This window comes from Mesoplodon bidens, assembly GCF_964165515.1.
Source record: "Mesoplodon bidens genome assembly, chromosome: 1".
NCBI classification, from domain to species: domain Eukaryota; kingdom Metazoa; phylum Chordata; class Mammalia; order Artiodactyla; family Ziphiidae; genus Mesoplodon; species Mesoplodon bidens.
In genome coordinates, this window is record NC_138176.1 from 9,312,126 (window position 1) to 9,331,299 (window position 19,174).

A 19,174-nucleotide genomic window follows, 5' to 3' on the forward strand; every position below is an offset into this window, starting at 1 on the left:
ATGATTTAAAGTATACAGAGAATGTGCATAGTTATATGCAAATACTATGCCATTTTATGTAAAGGACTTGAGCATTCTTAAATTTTGGTATCCAAGGCGGGTCCTGGAACCAATCCCCCATGGATACTGAGGGACAACTGTAGAGCCTTCTTTTCATAAGCCACTGCTGCCTTCCCTCATGCCCACAGCCTTATGCTCTCACTCCCAGCAGGAAATGGATCTCAATTTATTGAGATACCTCCTTGCTGGGACTTGTCCTTCCCTCTCCCTCCCCATCCTCCATTCCCAGGAGCCATGTTTATAGCACATGACAATGCCAACTGATTGGAAGTGTTTGGACATGTTTTACTAGCCACATGCACAATGAAGTGGAGGAAGCAGGTCTGGAGAAAGAGAAGCCCAGTAGAGAGGAGATGGCCTGATGACTGGTGACTTTCTTATCCCTAGTCACACTCACCTCCTGAGACCTGGCTGCATTTCTGTATTTGGGCTCTGTGTATCCTTACACTAAATTTCCCTTCTCTGCTTAGGCTAGCTTGAAAACTCATTCTCATTGATGTGTCAATTTGGAAAGAGTTTGACTGATTCTTTCTGAAGTGTATTCAAAAGAGAACTCCCTAAAATATTTGTAGCATGTGTATTGAAAGACTAGGAGCCAGTCACGATGCTCAGTGTTTCATGTGCCTTACCTTTCAGCCCACGCCCTTAAATTTTTACTACACCACCATGTCGCTGATAGAGGATACTTACAAGTGTGACGCTATAAGCTTGGGATGTCATACCTCACAGGTAGCCTGGGTTTGGAGGCTCAGGGAGAATCTGCGCAGATGCAGCCAGCAAAGAGCTCCCTGGCCCATCAAATCCCCTCCATCACCTTCTCTGTTAACCCAGCTGAGAGGCCTGAGGTTGTACAGATACCTCATGACTGTTTTCTCTCTCAGCAAATCTTGGTTGTGGCATTAAGATGTAGCCTCTATGCCCTTACTGCACAGGTGTTTTTAATCTACAGAGGGAGCAGGCCAGCATGACTACTCCAGGAAGCTGTGTGTGTGTTGGCGAGGGGTGTTCACCAGCCATGCAGGAGCCTCTTGAGGCGGGAGAAGCTGCAGGATTTGGCTGGAGCAGGCGTTCCGCTGCATCTCCCTGCAAGACCGTGAGGTCTGCACAGAGGTAGGAGCGATGTGGCAGCGCCCATGACCTGGACGATCCCCCCTCTCTCCCCTGGGGACTAAGGTGACACAGAATGCTAAGGCGAGCATCATCTGTCTTGAGGTGACCCCAGGCCCTCTGCTTCACCCACTGCTTCATAACCTTCTCCTTCATCTGCACCATAGCTCTGCTGGGTGGGCTGCCCAGTGCATGAGGGAGGGGCGAAGATGTCGTGCTCTGCCACCAGATTGCCTGGGTTTGAATCCTGTCCCTGCCACTTGCCAGCCATGTGAATGTCGACAAAGTGCTTAACTGCTCTGTGCTTTAATATCCCCATCTGTAAAATGGGGATAATATGAGTATCTTCCTCCTGGGGCTGCTGAGAGGATCAAACGAGACAGTGTGTGGAAGTGCCTGCCCAGGAGGTTGCATACACCCACTCCCTAAGCGCCAGCAGTTGGCTACAATTGGTATCACCACTACTATTTTGTCTACTTTGTAGGTGATGGCTCTGGGGCCAGAGAAGTCAAGAGGCTTGCCAAGGTCCCTTAGCTAGACAGCAGTTATCCTTGGATGGGTTCCCCCAAAGCGGACCCTCAGGGAAGGATTTCTTGAGTAAAGCGGTGTTCCCAGGGGACCTGGGAAGAGAAAGCAGAAGCGGAAGGGAAGGAAGCCCAGCCAGGTGCAATGTCAGGCCCAGTTCCGATCCCTAGTGGGGGCAGCTCCCAAGTGACAGTTATGCCTCAGAGTGTCCTTGTCAGAGGCAAGGATGCTTGCTGAGCCTGTCATGTCCCTGCACCTCCAGGCAGTCTGGCCAAGGCCGCCATGCAGGGGACACAAACTCCTAGGCTTTCCCAGAAATCTGGTCATTTGGGCAGAGTGGCTCCGGGAGCCCCAAGGCAGTCCGCCAAAAAAGAGTCACGTGCTTGCAGGTGGAAGCAGAAGCACCCAAAGCAGTGCAGGAGTGGCGCAAGGCGGGCGGTGTGTGTGCAGGATCTGGGTGTCTGGCTGGAGCACCAGCACCATCCCACTCAGTGTGTGAAAGCAGGGTCCCAATCTATGGCTTCTGGATTTAAGTTCACTCCTCACCAGGCCCGTCCATCCCTTAAAGGACCTCATGCAGACAGACACGTTCCTCCCACGTGTGGCCTAGGGGGGCTATCAGATGCTGCCCTGCTTTGGTGGGAACGCTGAAACAAGGGAGTCCATCCCCACGTGGAGGACAAAAGAAGGCCCTCTCCTCAATCTGCTTTTTGTCTTGGGAAATTTGTAGCAACCATTTCAGTTTAAACATATGACAATTCAATCGTTAAGAGTTTCAATGCCAAATTAATTACCCAGTAGAAAGGGGATCGATTGTGTAAATATATCATTTATGTAATGAGTCCTGGCTGTGATTTAGATGTCCAGATTGGTTTTTCTTCCAGCTTCTGTCCTGAAAACATGTCTAGCCTTTGGGCCCAGGCCAAACAAACAGCCTCTATTAGGTCCGAAGGCAGAGCATTAAGTGGCCCAAACAGGCAGGTAGGGGCAGGTGATACAGAGGGGCCGAGATTGTGGGAAAATTGGAGCAATCTGAGCCAAAATGAGACAAGTTTGTCCTATTATTCTTCATGTCTCTGCAGAAAATTGCTCTTCAGAAACAGAGAGTGGAATCAAACATCCCCTTAAATGACACCACAGCCGTGGCCCACTCACCCCGACTCCCACCCCCAGCACCAGACCCCACAGTCCACTTGTGACAGCCTTTCCTGAAAAAGGAGCCACCGTCGGGTTGAGGACATGGCAGAGGCCCCCAAACATTTAACATTCTTGGGATCATCAGCAGTGGCCATCCAGCCTGTCTGTCGCCTGCCCACCCAGGCCAAGGGCCAGGTAGCAGTTTCACCGCGGCAGGTTTCCAGACAAGGCAGTCTGCGAACTCTTCTGGTGGTGAAGCAATCACTGCTTCAAGTTTTAGAAATCCGTTTAACACTCTTTATTGAGTGCCCACTGTGTGTTATTGTGTCGGTCCCTCCCTCCCTGACTCCCCCAGGCTCTCAACACACTGGGTTTATTCATCTTTTGGCACTGAGCACGGCCCCACGGCTGTCCCCAGGATGCCTGAGAGCTGGAAACCCTGGGTCATCCAGTCTCCAGGGGCTGCACGGAACCCAGCACCTAGGGGACCCTCAAACGTGTTTGCAGAATGTCACCCAGACTCAGGGGACTTGGCGTAGAGAGGGGTGTCTCTCTGCACAGTCTTCTCAGCCAGGTGCCCACCACCCCTGGATCTCCCAGGGAGTCCGCCTTCTCTGAGATACAACCCCAGGCATCCCGGGCTTTTTCTAGTTCCTTCCTGTCCTCCTTCCTTCCTTGCTTCCTTCCCTCTGCATAGGGAATCACCCTGCCTCTACAGTCAAGAATTAGTATGGTGGAAAGCGAGCTGACCTGAGTTCCAGGCTCAGCTCGGATTCCCAGAGGTGAGGGGTAGACCCTGAAGGGGTCATGCAAGGCTATTGCCTCCCTGAGACCTGGTTTCCTGATTTGAATAACAAGGCCATTAATTCGCTATTACAAGAGCCCCACCAGCCCAGCTGCCTCTGGGTGAACTGTATCCAGGATGCCCATCCTGGGGGGAGAGGGGCGGGAAGCTCCTGCTGGATTTTAGAGGGTGAAACTTGGAACATAAATGGTCCAGGAAGCCTTGGCATTGAGGAAAATGAGATTGGAGGGGGGCAATTACGCATCAAATGCCATGTATTTGTCAGGAATTCATTGCTTAATTGATGCTTTATTGCTCCCACTGACACGTGTGATTGAAATGAAATTGCATCTACAGGGGAGGAAGTGAAATTTATTTCTGCTTGTATCTTAATAGGGGGAATAAAGTGTCGATTAAACAATGAAGATGACATATATTTGATGTATGATCTGAAGAAGGAATATTACTCACTAAAATGTTATTTTACAATTTACAGTAATAGAGCACCTGGCAGTAAGGAGAGGCACAGTTCACACATTTTCCATTATTTAAAAATAGCAAAAAAGTATCATTATTAAATAATACAAGAAAACTTCACTTCTAATAACATAGTATAAGAATCGTACCAGTAACTCTTCTGTTGAATTACCCGCTAATTAATAATAGGTATGAGGCAGGGGAACCAGGGAAGTAGAATGAGAAACGATATTGATACATCTTTTCCCTGATCTTGAAAAGAGATGGACATGTAGCTCAGGAAGCCAGAATCATAGTAGGGGCTGCTTACTGAGCTCCTGGGTGCCTGGCTGAACTTGACCTTGATCCTAACCCGCAAAGTAACCCTGCTTTACAGGCAAGGAGACTGAGGCTTGGAGACCTGGCCAAAGGTCACACAGCAGATACGCAGCAAATCCAGGATTTGAACCCCGGTCAACCTGACCAAGTGTCCTCTCTTTCCTGTCTGTCAGAAGTTATTTAACAGGTGAGAAGCAGAAAGTTTTCCTGAATGCAGGGAAAAGGTGAGGGAGAGGAGTTTATGTAGATCAAAGGCCATCAGAAAGGAGTGGAGAGGAAGGAAACTGTAACCACAAGGAAGCACAGGGAAAGTTCTGAAAAAAGGCCACTGTGGACATCTAGATGAGTTACGTGCCTTTCGTAAAGATTGCCTCAGTTTAGAAGTTAGTTCTGTACCTGTACAGTTAAGCCTCTACATGCTCAATGAAAGAGACAGATTCTGTAAATGGAATGTCTGTATATCGTCATTTATTTTTATTTTATTTTGCATCTATTTTTATTATCAGATGAGAAGTTTAGGCCTTTTCAAAAGATATATGGCCTCATTATGCAACCAAAAGGTGCCTATCAATACAAAAAAGCAATCAGAAAAATTCTTTGCTGTAAATATGATAGTTAATATTCTTAATGTGTAAAAAGTATTTATGCATCATTACAAAAATATTTAACCAGTACAGAGATCTAGGCAAAGAATGTAATCAGCAAGTCTCAGACATAATGAACTGATTAGGGGTTACACTCTCTATCAAACAAATAAATGCAAATTAAAACAGCAATGAAATACTTTATTATTATTAAATTAACAAAACTAAGAGGAAGAGAATATTTAGTGCTGGCGAAGATGAGGAGAAATATTCTTATATCACAGTTGGGACATAAATCAGTATAAGTGTTCCAGAAAATAATTTGTCAGTACGATTAAGAACTTTTAAAAAGTTTGAACCTCTGCCAATAGGTTCCCTTTAGAATATATCCTAAAGAAATCATTATAAGCTTAAACACACACACACACACACACACACATACACACACACACAGATATACATTCCACTGTTATTTGTAATAAAATATGATCTAAAAAAGCAAATGCTTAAATAAGTTGGGTACAGGCAAACATACCTATATGTGATGGAATGTCACATAAGCCATCAAAAATGGTGTTTGGGGGGAATTCCCTGGAGGTCCAGTGGTTAGGACACTGCGCTTTTGCCGCCGAGGGCCTGGGTTCGATCCCTAGTTGGGGAACTAAGATCCCACAAGCTGCGCAGCACGCCCCCCCAAAAAAGAAAGAAAAAAATGGTATTTTTGAAGTCTATTTAATGACAAGGAAAAGTTCTTATGATATAATCTTAATCAAAACTATTATGTTACAAAGCACAATATGGACACAATTTTCAAAAAACACTGTGTGTGCGTGTGTGTGTGTGTGTGTGTGTGTGGAGGAAAAGAAACTAAAAATGTAATAAAACTTACACAGTTATTTTTTTAATGATGAGATAAAGGGTAATTTTATTTTAGACTTTGTACTTTTGCATAACTTTCAAATTCTCTACATTAAGCAAATATAATTTTTGTAATCAGAAAAAAATTTTTTTAAAAACAGCAAAGTGCATTTGAAATGAAACATTTAAAGAAAAGTATTTTGAGCATAAAGTATTTACGCTATTTGTAACAAATCACAAAATGAACACAAAAGAGTGAGTGTGGGTTTCTATTAGGCATCAATTTGCTTTGAAATCTAAGGACAAAATGACTGTCAAATAAATTTAAATAAGTTTATTTGAACAAATAATAGTAGATTGGAAATTCACTGAATGGCGAAGCTGATGGCTGAGAATAAATTAATTGGCTGTGCTCTGACAAGACCAGCCAGCTCAGTCCAACAGTGCATGAGTCTACCCCCTGCAGAGTCTGTCTGAGGATAGACTAACCAGAGTGGGTTCATCTGTGTGCAGAGTATTTACTATTTTGGTAGCATGGTAGTTCCTAGATAAATGTACAGTGGGATTTAGGATTTGGCTCATTTTAAAACTAGTGACCCCGGTGGTCTCTCTTTTACTAAGTTTATGTAGATGGAGTTGGAATTTTTTTGGTTTTTTGTTTGTTTTGTTTTTTGGCAAAGGATGAGCAAGAATTCCATTTTATTTACCTTGAAAGAACGATGAGAGAAGAGACATTTGTCTCGTGACTGATTTGGGTCCCTGATAAGGAGAGAGACTGGGAACAGAAAGTGAGGCAGCTGTTTTCACAGAGAATTTGAGAGACCCTGGGCCCAGGCAAGGGGAGGGGGGCCAGTCTTGTGCCTCATCACAGAGGGGACAGCCAGCACCCCAAGGCACTAGCTCAGGGTGGGCCCCAACAGACGTGGCGGTGGGATTTGGCAGAAAGAAATTCTTTGCAAGGACATGGGCCTATTCAAGAAGAGTTGGGAAGGCTGGAGACCTGACTCAGAAAAAAGCGGCAGCCAAAGGAATCTAGACACAGCGAACACAAAGTCCTGCCAGAACTTGCTAGCTGGAGCTGGCTGCTGCCGAAGCGACCAGCATAGGACCTCACCAGCATGGCCACCGGCCTCTGCTGGGAACAACCAGTTAACTGTCCTTCCTCCTCCCAAGATGCACAGTCCTGGCAGGAGATGGGTCAAGCCCAGGTCACAAGCCACGTTCGTGCTGCCAGGGGTGGGGAGATAGGTTTGCCCCACCTCAGTAGCTTCTGAGAAGAAGTGAGCCTCTGTCTCCACCTCCAAGATCTGTGCAACGGTGCGAGTTCCCTGTATGAGGCTGGTGTTCCCACGCTCTGTGGCCAAGACACAGCAAACGTCCACTACACAACCTTGAGGTGGTGTGGAGAGGATTAACTGAGAACATGAGTATGAAAACCTTGGCACAAAGCCTGGAACACAGTATGGGCTCATTAATGTGTGCTATGATCATTAGTATAATATTTATTATTGTTGTTGTTGTTGTTTTTGGCCACAGGATCTTAGTTTCCCGACTAGAGATTGAACCTGGGCACCAGCAGTGAAAGTGCCGAGTCCTAACCACTGGACCACTGGGGAATTCCCTATTTATTATTATTTTAATAATTATTAACATGAGACTTAGACTTGACCAACTGATGGACCTCCCAGGAACTCTGACTCCTGGGAGAGTAATGCAAGTTTTGTGCAAAGGCAGTAGTGCTATTTAGTGGAATTCTAAAGTGACAGCTTTTGCATAGAAAACATTCCATTCAGAAGGAGGAATAATCAACAATATCTGATCAATAAAGATCCTATCAATAACCAATATTGGTAACCATGTGCTCTGAGCTCCACAGAACAGCTTGAGTGGATGTCTTTGGATCCTCAGGTTGTTCAGAAAGATCCTCAGATTGTATTTGGGGCGGAGGCTGCTGGAGGCCTCTCCCAGCATCTTCTCCCCTCCTCCTGGTAAGAGACCCCAGTTTTTAGAGGGCACTTTGCTGCCTGGACTAAAGGACTTCCCTGCAGCTAGGAGTGTCCATGCAAATCAGATTTTAGCCAAACGGGTCTAAGCAGAAGTGTTGTAAGCATCTCAGGAAATCTGCTTAAGGTTTCTTCCTGTGCAGCCCAATCCTCCCCAGCACAGCCTTAGCATCTTCATCTCTGTTTGATGGATGGAAAGCTGGGGCACGGAGGGATGAAGCAATACATTCGAATGCCGTGAAATTCCAGGGCTGATGAAGTCAGGTCCTCTCACCTGGAGAACTATGTTCTCTTCAATGTTCCATTCTATCTTGCCTTTTGAAAAGTCAACATTATTGAGGTACCATTTGCATACCATCAAAATGTAGCAATTTAAAGTGTACAGTTCGATACCTTTTGTCAAATGCATACACCCGTGTAAGCCCCACCACGTCAAGAGAGAGCATTTCCATTTGCCCAGAGAGTTCCCTGCTGCTTCTCTGCAGTTGCCCTCCCTGCCCCAGCCTCAGGCCACCACTGACCTTCTTTCTGTCACTATGGATTAGTTTGCCCGTTCTAGGATTTCATATAAATGGACTCATGCGATATCTATTCTTTTGTGTCTGGCTTCTTTGGCTCAGCAGAAGGTTTTGGACGTTGATTCAAATTGTTGCCGGTATCAGTAGCTCATTTGTTTTTCTTGCTGACTAGTACACCACTCTTTATCTATTCACCTGTTGATTCATATTTGGGTTGCTCCCAGGTTAGGGCTGCTATGAATATTTTTGTGTAAGTCTCTGTAGACATATGTGTTCATTTTTCTTGAGTAAGTGCTCAGGAGTGGAGTTGCTGGGTCCACAGGGTAGGATTATGTTTAAGTTTATATGGAAGTGCCAAACAGCTTTCAGAAGTGTTCCATGGTATTTTGCCTTTTTAAAAACTGGTTTTGAGACTCTGATTTTTAAACAAGGTAATTTTGAAATACCTGATTTATTTAGATGAGGTTCAGCTTATGCCCCTCAGGCTGACCTGCTGTGAGACGCATAGTCCCTTAGGTCCCAAAGATCAGGTTTGAAATCTGCTATGGACTGAATGTTTGTGTTCCCCGTATGTTGAAGCCCTAACCTTCAATGTGATGGTATTAAGGGGTGGGGCCTTTGGGAGATAATTAGGTTTGGGTAAGGTCAAATCCCATCCCAGTGATGGGATTAGTGCCCTTGTATGGAGAGAAGGAGACCAGAACCCTCTTCCTCTCTCTCTTTATCTCTCTCTCTCCTTCTCCCCCATGTGGAGACATGGCTGAGAAGGCAGCTGTCTACAAGCCAGGAAGGGGGCTCTCACCGGAACCCGACCATGCCCTCACCTTGATCTGGGACTTCAAGCCTTCAGAACTGTGAGAAATAAATTTCTGTTGTTTCAGCCACTCAGTGCATGGGCTTTTGTTATAGCAGCCCAATCTGACTTAAGACAAAAATCCTCGTTCAGTCTCTAAATGTGACCTTGAACAAGTTACTTTACCTCAGTGAGAATTAGCTTCTTCAGCTATAACGTGGCTAACAGTAATAATACCCACCTCACCTAGTTGTTAGGATTCAGTGAGATACTATTTGTGGAAATGCCTGGCACATCATGGTTGCTTGTAATCTTGACATTAGCTTTATGACGAGGGCTTTTACTGGAGAATAAGGCATCTTTTGTACCCAACAGTTGGAGAGCAATCTATCATCACATTTTATAAGTTGTAGAAATAAGTCCTTTCAAATGGACTTGCTTCAACAGTTCATATTAGAATTGTTGACACTTCTTGGAGTCATCATAGTCTAGATGGCTGTGCGTAACTCAGCAGGTGGAAAGGCTGTTGACAGCATTAATTGTTTCATAAATAGTGTCAGGATGGGATTTTTCCCCCCCTCTGGCTTAAACCAAGTTACTGAAAAACCAATACTTTGCCATATGTTTATACTTTTCTTGGCACATAAACCAGATATTTTACAGACAGGGATGGGTAATAAAAGGCAAGTATTCACTCAAGTCACATGTTTGATTCTCCATCAAAGAAAAACAGCCATAACCATCCTGATTCCACTGAACTTTGATCAGAATTAGTTGTAAATCTCAGACATTGGAGACAGCACCTTAAGTAGAAATGGCGATAGAACTAAGAAAACCCCCTGACCCCTTCTAGGTAGGCAATATGTCAAGTAAAATTTGGAATATGTGCCCCTTTTTTCATTGGCTTTCAGTATAGGAAATAAGTTAGGTGAAATAAATTTGACATTTGGAAAACCAAAGAATTGTCACCATTTACCGTAAGGGTAAATCCAGGACCCGTAAGAATTTTTAATAGTTGAATTGTTCCGGGTAGATGACCCCGAGGAGGGCTGACTGGCTTCCCAATGGACCTGTGAATTGCATCATGTATATATATGCAACCTAAGTATATTCCCCAATAACTGGAGAGTGAGAGAGATTGATTCTGCCTGAGCCCATGCCTGGGCGGAGTGTGGGATCCAAGACCTGACCCTGTTCTTGCTTCCAAAGTCTTATTGCTATGCTCCTCTCCAAGTGAGAATCAGAGCAAAGTCGAGTGTGACTCTAGGATTTCAAGTTTTGTCTTCTTTATACCCCCAGCCCCCCCCCCAATGCCAACCTACTGTTTCGTGATGGCACTCTGCTCCAAACCCCAGGAAGACCCTTGTGCCCAAGCTGGGCTTGCTGGGAGATATGTCAGTCTCCCAAGTAGCAGATAACCATGGCATGGATACTACACTTAAGGCTGATTTAAAGAATTTCCAACCTAGGAGCAGGACAGGAGTAATTACGCAGAGGTAAAGAATGGACTTGAGGACATGGGGAGGAGAAGGGTTAGCTGGGATGAACTGAGAGAGTGGCATGGACATATATACACTACCAAATGTAAAATATCTAGTGGGAAGCAGCTGCATTGCACGGGGAGATCAGCTCCGTGCTTTGTGACCACCTAGAGGGGTGGGATAGGGAGGGTGGGAGGGAGTCGCAAGAGGGAGGGGATATGGGGACATGTGTATGCATATAGCTGATTCACTTTGTTATACAGCAGAAACTAACACACCATTGTAAAGCAATTATACTCCAATAAAGATGTTAAAAATAATAATAAAATAAAAGTAGTTTTTAAAAGAAAAAAATAAAGAAAGAACTTTCCAGAGTGATTTTGTCACTTGACACCACACTCATTGTGGACTTCTGCCTTCGCTCCTCTGCCTGGAATTCGCTCCTCTGCCTGGAAGGGCTGCTGACTCTCCCACTAATTCGGAGGCACAATCCAAATCCAGCCTCTGTCTGCAACCCTCCCTCCCCCCCGCCCAAGTGACCACAGGACACCCCCATCTCCTCCAGGGGCAGGCTAGGGACCTGTCCATATTGGGGTGGCGTATGTTCTTGGAAGGTGAGCTTTGGAGCTGGAAGGGCCCTCGCGCATTATCACCGTGCTGCTTCCCTCAGCCATGAGGCTCCATCTCATAAAGGCAAACACAGACCCACAGCAGATGAAACAGACAGGAGCGGAGCTGCCGCCGGAAGCTGGGGGGCGGGGCGGTTCACACAAACCCACCATTTTACCAATGAGAAAATGTGCCTGCGGTTTCACATTTCCGACATTTTTAAGCAGAATATGGTGCAATTGCAAACATTTAATTTTTTTCTGGAAGAAATTACTAGAAACTGTTGACAGGGATTCCTTTTGTGGGGGGGGGGGGCTGGGGAGGCGGTAGCTTTCGCTTTCTTTTAATACCTTTTCATTTAACAGGCAGTAGAACATAACGTGACATTAAAGGGCGCTAGAGATGGGCTGTTGTCCTCAAAACCCGCTGCTGCCCCTTTGTACCCGGGGAACCTTGGCCACAATGCTCACGTTCCCTGAGTGTCCATTTCCTCATCCGCAAGCAGGGATAATGGTCGTGTCTGCCTGGCACAACTGTTGTATACTGAGAACCCCATGAGTGCCCTCTAAGTATTAGCTACTTCTCTCTCCTCCCTGAACTTTCTGAGTATACCTACCCCCTTTATTTTAAAGAGCTCAATATGTATTATCTATTCAATAAGACCATTGACTTTTCTTTATAATGTCCTCTATTTATAAAATCCTAGTAAGTATTTCACAAAATAAAACATAATGGCCTCAATGTTTGTGCAAGAGATGCCCACACAAGAGGAGGGACTAGAGAATCGGGGAGGGCAAACATCTCTCCGGGGTCACAGAGACAGAAACCAAGCAGGAGGTGCTGGGCACCCAGGCTCCCTGGGCCGTGCTGTCTTGCTGCCCCATTTTGGCTGGGCCTCTGCTAGTCTCATCAGCTCCTCTGGAGATGTACTAGCTGCATGAAGTATCTCTGAGGTCATTAGTCTGGAAAGGATTCTTTCTAGAAGGAATGAGGACCTCTGCCCCCCACCTCTGACAAGGCTGCTGAAACTCTTTTTTCTTTAACTTACATTTTAATTAAGAAAGTCACTCTGGTGAAAATTGCAAGATTCTTGTACTTAAGAATCAATAAAATGTGCACAGTCTAAAAGGAGATTAATAACGGCCAAACTCTCTATTTTGGGTGCAATTATTTATTCATCAAAGAAAACCAGCTGCTTAAAACCATAGTCCATCATGAACGCCTAAGACACTTCCACTTCAATTCTGTTGTTAAAATTCCCTTCTATTGCTCCATCTGGTGTTAAATATAAAAAGCAGGAAGGCTCATTCTCTACCTGCATACATTTTAAATAAGAATTTCAACATTATCTTGTCCATTTAAAATAATTGTATGAAAATGTGAAGAAATATGATCTTGTAAAAGCTGCAGTCTGACGCACCCAGGGAGTGAGCGAGAAAGAGCAAAGCCGCTATTATTTAAAATTCATGGAGACCATGGCAAGATTGATCGCGAGACATTCCTTCCCAAGACTGGGCAGGCGGGAGGCTGAGGCCTGGCCAGGGGCTCCGCCAAGACCCCAGACCCTGAAAGGGCCCAAGGGCATTCACTGCCTCGGCCTGGACAGAGACAGGACCTGGGCAAGCAGCAGGACCTGGATGTTTGCACGGCGTGGATCCCCATCAGGCCGGCCTTGGGGAAGAATGGGAGAACCAACATCTCTGGCGTCTGGGCAGGGTGGAGCCTCGTTTTGTAGGCCGGGGTAGGTGGAGGCTGGCTTGTGGGGCAGGAAGCTCAGGCCAGGGCTGAGGACCGGAAGGGAGGGGACGTGACAACCGCCTACTCAGGGCTTCAGCTGGAGTTTGAATCATCTACCATCTCGCTGTTGTAATCACTGCTCCCAAAGGGAAAAAGTAGCTGAGATCCCAGTATTTCCCTTCACCTGTGTGTCTGTACCTCCCAACTGGCCTCTGCAGTGAGGGGTCCTGGACTGAGCCGGGGACTTTGGGCTCAATTCCGCTCTTTTCTTTCTGTGTGATTGCATTAGTTTCTTATGGCTGCTCTTACAAAGCACCACAAATTTAGTGACTTAAAACAACACAACTTTGTTATCTTACAGCTCTGCGGTTCAGAAGTCCAAAATGAGTCTCATCAGGATAAAATCAAGGTGTCTTCGGGGCTGGATTTCTTCTGGATGCTCTGTGGGGAGCCTGTTTGCGGGCCTTTTCCAGCTCCTAGAAGCTGCTCATAGCCTCGTCTCACAGTTCCTTCCTCCATCTTCAAAGCCAGCAAGGAAGGGGTGAGTCCTTCTTTGCCACTCTGCCTCTCCTGTCTCCCTCTTTCTCCTATAGGGACACTTGTCATCACAAGGATGATGCAGGACCCTCTCTCCAGCTCAGAATCCTTAACTTCATCACGTCTGCAAAGTCCATCTTGCCGTGAAGGTACATATTCCCAGGTTTGGGGGATCAGGATGTGCACATCTTGGGGAGCCATCCTTGTGCCCACAAGGTTACCTTGGACAAGTCTCTTGGCCTTTCTGGGCCTCAGATTCTTTATTCTAAGGTGGAGTTGTAACTAGTACCTTATGCTGTTTTTGTGAGGGTCCAAGGAGCTACAGCAATAAGTGTGTTTTGTAACCTGTTAAATTCCTTACAGAGAGAAGATATTTTTGGCGCATTTAAAAAATCTCAGTTAAAAAGTCCTCTGTCAGAGGGGACACGCACAGATGGATTCTGCTGAATTGCATTTAACATTTTTTCCCTCCTTAAATCAGTGCATGTTTGCAGGCAGCTCGGTTCCTGCCGGGTCCAAAACCTCAGATTGGGAGTAAACTCGGAGTTCTGTGGGGTCCTATATGTGCACCTGCAGCCAGCACATTTACACTCATACCGTTTGCTTTTTGGTCCCCAGATGGAGCCCAGGACAGAGCTGGCCCCATGTATGTAGAAAGAAGGAATCCATGAGACCAAGGCTCTGTGGTCGTGATTGGTGAAGCAAGCCCGGGACCCCACCGATGGGAAGAAGAGGCCTGTGGGGTGCGGGCCAGCTCCACTGTTTATGGTTGACCTTGGGCAGGTCACTCATCGGCTGCACCTCCACTTCCCCGTTGGCCACATTATGATGGGAGGTAGTGGTCCCCACCCCTGGCCACTCATTAGCAGCATCAACACTGTGTTTGGCAGATGAAGCCCCCAAGGCCTGAATTTCAGCAGGTGCCAGGTGGATTTGGATGCAGCCTGTGGCTTGATAATCGCCAAAGTCCTGTCATCACCAGTTCCAGGAATCTATATCTAGAACTTGACTCTAATGCACTCACTGATCGAGGGTTTCTCAAAGTGTACCTGTAGATCACCTTAGAGTCACTTTTGGAGGTGGGTAGGAATTTGTTAAAATACAGATTCCCGGGCACCCCGCACATCTGGGCTGGAACCTAGGCATCTGCATTTGAACCACAAGCTCCCCAGTGATCCTGCTGCCAAAATTGAGAACCACGGCTCTGAGTACAGGTCCACCTGCGGGAAAATGGGGCTCAGTGCCCTTCTGTCTGAACCCCCTGCCTTCTCCCTAGCCCACCTCTTTCTCAGCACTCTGAATTCAGCGTTGACTTTCACAACCCTTCCCAGCCTCAGTCTCCCTAAGGCCACGCATCCCGAAGGCCACGCATCCTCCCTAAGGCCCCGCATCCAAGGAAAGAAATCCCACTTTGGGAAAAGAGCTCTTGGGATAAGGGATTTCCCTATGGGAATGGACAGGAGAAGGGGCCCAGGGGCCGAGACCCCCTCAGCCACTCCCACCCCCATATTTCCTCCCTGCAGGTGAGCCCACACCTGTCTCCAACTCGCCCTTGGCCGCCAGAGAGCGCCTCACCCCCTCCCCACTTTTCCCTTTAAACTCTGTCATTTGTACAGCCTATTAACCTTTAGCTTTATGACTGCCCAAAGATGAAATACTGGCAGCATTTAAGGCTGAGAATAGCCCAGCCCTACCTTCTTAGTTTGCAACAGGGGTGAAGCACTTTCTCTTAAGTCAGTCATTTTTAATATCAATCACAGAGACGTTACCCACGGAGAGTATTTTTGGCTCCACGTAGCCAGCTGATTCATAATAAATGCGGCAGCGCCGGGTCCTACCTCCACACCGCCCCTAGGGGCAGAAGGAGCTCTTCCCATTAGCTCCTGGGATAAAATCTCTGTGTATTAATAACACCACCACCAACGGAATACCTACCGTGGGCTGTATCATATGCATGAGGTCAAATCTTCATAAAGGCACCGCTGAGACATGCATATTTACTTTCATTTTCAGATAAGGAAACTGAGGCTGAGAGGTTAAGCAATTTGACTAAGGTTACCCTGCTGTTGAGTGACTGTGCTGGGACTGGATCCTAGGTCTGTTTGATTCCAGATTTGGTGAGAATAAGACCAGATCATCTAAGTTTGTCTTTGCCAGCCTAGTCATACTAGAACTTTGAGTGACAGCTGCTGCTTCAGATTGCTTTGAGGGTGTACCAAGAGTGCACCAGCTTCAGCTAGAAGAGGCCTCCTCAGAGGGGCAGTGGGGAACCTGAGACCCAAGCGAGTTTGAGAGCCAGCTCTGACATTCGCCTGAGGATGACCAACCATCCCGATTTGCCTGGGACTGCCCTGGTTTCAGCACTGAAAGTCTCAAGGTGACAGGGACACTTGGTCACCCACTTACCAGTGACTTGCTGCCTCCGAGCCTTGGGCTCCTGGCTATGAAGTGGGGACAGAGCTTCCTGCCTCACGACGGGGGTGGGTGGGGCGTGGTCCTCACACAGAGTGGTGTCTGGCAGCCTGGGCTTGACCTGAATAGGGTGTCATTAGGACCCCAAGGGAGATTGGTTCCCAGGGAAAGCGGGCAACCAGAGGTAGATCTGAGGCTGGATGGGGCACCTGGGAACCAGCAGAGATTTGGTCTGAACTTGAACCTGTCCCGTCACCCTGATTTATGGTTCTCAATAGGACAGTCCACCTTCCTGACATATTGAGGATTCACATAGTGTGTCTGCTTTATTGCCCTGACTAGCAGGTAAGCTCCAGGAGGTAGGGGGTATTGTGTTTGCTCCACTGCTGTAACCCTGGCACCTAGAACAGCGCCTGGCGCTTAAGTAGGCCTCAGTGCCATTTTGTTGAATGAACACATGAATGAATGAACAAGTGAAGCAGGGACCTGGGGCCTCTCCACTGCTATGGAAGAACAGTACCAGATGTGGCCGACAAACACAAGGTGAGCTGTAGAGGGACCGCCAAGGGTCGCCTAATCCAGGAAGATCACTGTGATCGGTCTGCTGCTTTGCTGCTTCCGGAACCCACTCTCCATCAAGGCCACCTGGTGGCCTGGCTTCTCTGTGGCATTTCTCTCCCACAGAACACAAATCCGTGAAGCTGAATCTGGGCTGTGACCTCCTCTTGTATCTAAGCAAACTGCCTTCCATCTCTGGCATTTGGTGTGTGAGCAGTTGGGCCTTTTCTGTCTGAAGCTATGACTCAGGGTCCCTGGCATGAACCTCAGCATGTCTGCACCTGTGTGACAGAGGCTGCGAGGGACTCTGTCCCATCTGGCCCCAGCATACCGTGCTGACCACCACGCCGCCGCCTGACCTCAGCAGTGAGCTGCAGCAAAGGCCCAGCTCAACAGAACTCAAAGCAAATTAGCGAGGGAGACACGGGTACCAGTCGAATTCATGCTCTGAACTTGTTAACATTTATGTAAAAGCTTCCCTCTTGCTTTGGTCCCATTTTATGGTTGGTATAAGGCCAGTCTGAAAGATAATGTATTGTGGCTGTTATTTATTTTCCAGCCAACTTATTGATTATTGAGTGCTGAAAGTGACAAATGGTGTGTGAGCGAGGCACGGTCAGCAGGTTCTATTAAAGAAATGATAGTATTGCTCATGGATTGTTAAAAGGTTCAGTTTAGGTTCTTTATAGGTTTAGATCCATCACTGTTTAATGAGCAAATGATGAAAAATATGAGCCACGGGGACAATTTTTTTCTGTTGGAGTTTTCTGTTTTTAAGCCGTTAGCAAAATAAGGTACTCCCTTTCTGGGGGGGGAGTGGAGTGGCAGCAAAGGGGGTACAGCGAGGTTTTATTTCTCCAGATTTAATACATTGTAATAATTAAGGTTGCGGATATTTAACCAAGCCAGAGTATGCTAAAGAGGAGATGCTGCCAGGCTGGGAGAGAAGCCCCGAGAACTCCCCCACCCGGGGTTCCAGCTAGTGAGGATTCCTCTGGTTTCGGCTTCGGGTTTTAACATCTATTTGTTGTGGTGTTGGTGGTGGGGTTCTGGGGCTCGTGCTAGGGTGAGCGGTCAAACGACGGGCCTCCTGGAGACCGGTCTCCGCTGATGGCTAGAAAGGGCCTGGCGGGAAGAGGAGTCCCCAAGGCAGAGAGGGGACAGCAGATTCTGCGCATAAAGTGGATCGTCCGCAAAGGCAGAGGCCCCCAGAGCACCCCGAGGGAGGCGGGCCAGGACTGGACACTCTCCAAGGGGCTCCAGGAAGCTATTGTAGATGACTGGGCATCCTAGTGCCCGGAGGCTCAGCCTTGGCACTTCAGATGCTGAGCCAAGGAGCGCAAGAAAAACCCCGACTGTGTGCTGGTGACCCGGGGGCTCCCGTCAGCCCACTGTTGTCTCAGACAGTCCAGGCTCTGCAGGGGAAAGAGTGGAGAGGCCAGCGCTGCCCTGGTTCTAATAGAAACACTCTCGGGAGGCGTGGGGGCAGCAGAGGAGGACCTGCAGCACATGCCTGAGAAGTCAAGTCTTTGCAGGGGGCCTCTGGGTGCCAGGCACCCCCCGCCCTCTGCACTAGATAGTGCTCTGAAGAGGGTCCACCACAGGGCTTTCTCTCCTCTACGGACCCTGAGACTGGCTCCAAAGGACCAGTACTAATGAAGAATGGAGTATCCAGGCGGGGAGTATGCAGCGAAGCGGGGTAACAAGATTTGAAGATGCTCACTAAGCATGGCAGAAGCTGAGAGCTGCTCACCAAAATCTGATTCTTCTTTTCCTGGGCACTAGCCGAACTACGTTTCCCAGACTCCTTTGCAGACATCTGGGGCCATATCTCCCCTTGATATCTGTGAATCCCAGGCCTTGCCCATGAAGACCCCCCCCCCACACACACACACACTTGATCTTCAGTGTTCTCTATCCGCTGGCCGATATTCACACCCAGGGGACTTCACAAGTCAAATAATGAAGTTGAGAGGCCCAGTGATGGCAGGGAAACAAAGCCATAACTGTTGCACTTCTTTCAGAAAGTCAGACCTCCTCTAGAGAAAAGATAATTGCAGATGGGGGTGGCCTAGGGCACAGAGGAGTCCAGGATAAAGGTCTCCACCACCCACCCCACCCTCTCCCCATGCGGTCCTTGCTCTGGGATCTGCTTTTCTGTCAAGGTTGGCAAGAGCCAATCCTCATCCCTCCCCAGTTCCAACCAAAAATTAAAGACTTATGATTGGCCTAGCCTGGATCATGTGGCCATTCCTGATCCAATCATAGTGGCCAAGTAGACAAGGTCCTCTGACTGGTCAGCCACATACCCGTGGCAGTAGAAAGAGGGGAGGGGACCCCAGGAGGACACATCTGAGCAGCCAAAAACAATGGCCACCACACAGCAGAATTTTCTCTTGTTCACTGATTCATTCTCATCCTCAGACATTTGTTGAAGTAGAGAGGATGGTTCGCAAACAGGAACCATTTGACTTTCCCTCCTGCAGTGGCATACATTACCCCATGAGAAGGAGGCCTGTGCTGAGGTCTTCAGCTGTGCAACCTTGGACAAAGCCCTCAACCTCTCTGTTTCCCCATCAATTTGTTCAGTGGGGCTAATCACATCACTTGAGGAAGTTATAAGGATCAAATTAGACAGCTATACGGAAGGGCGCGGCATGAGGAAAGAGATGGGCA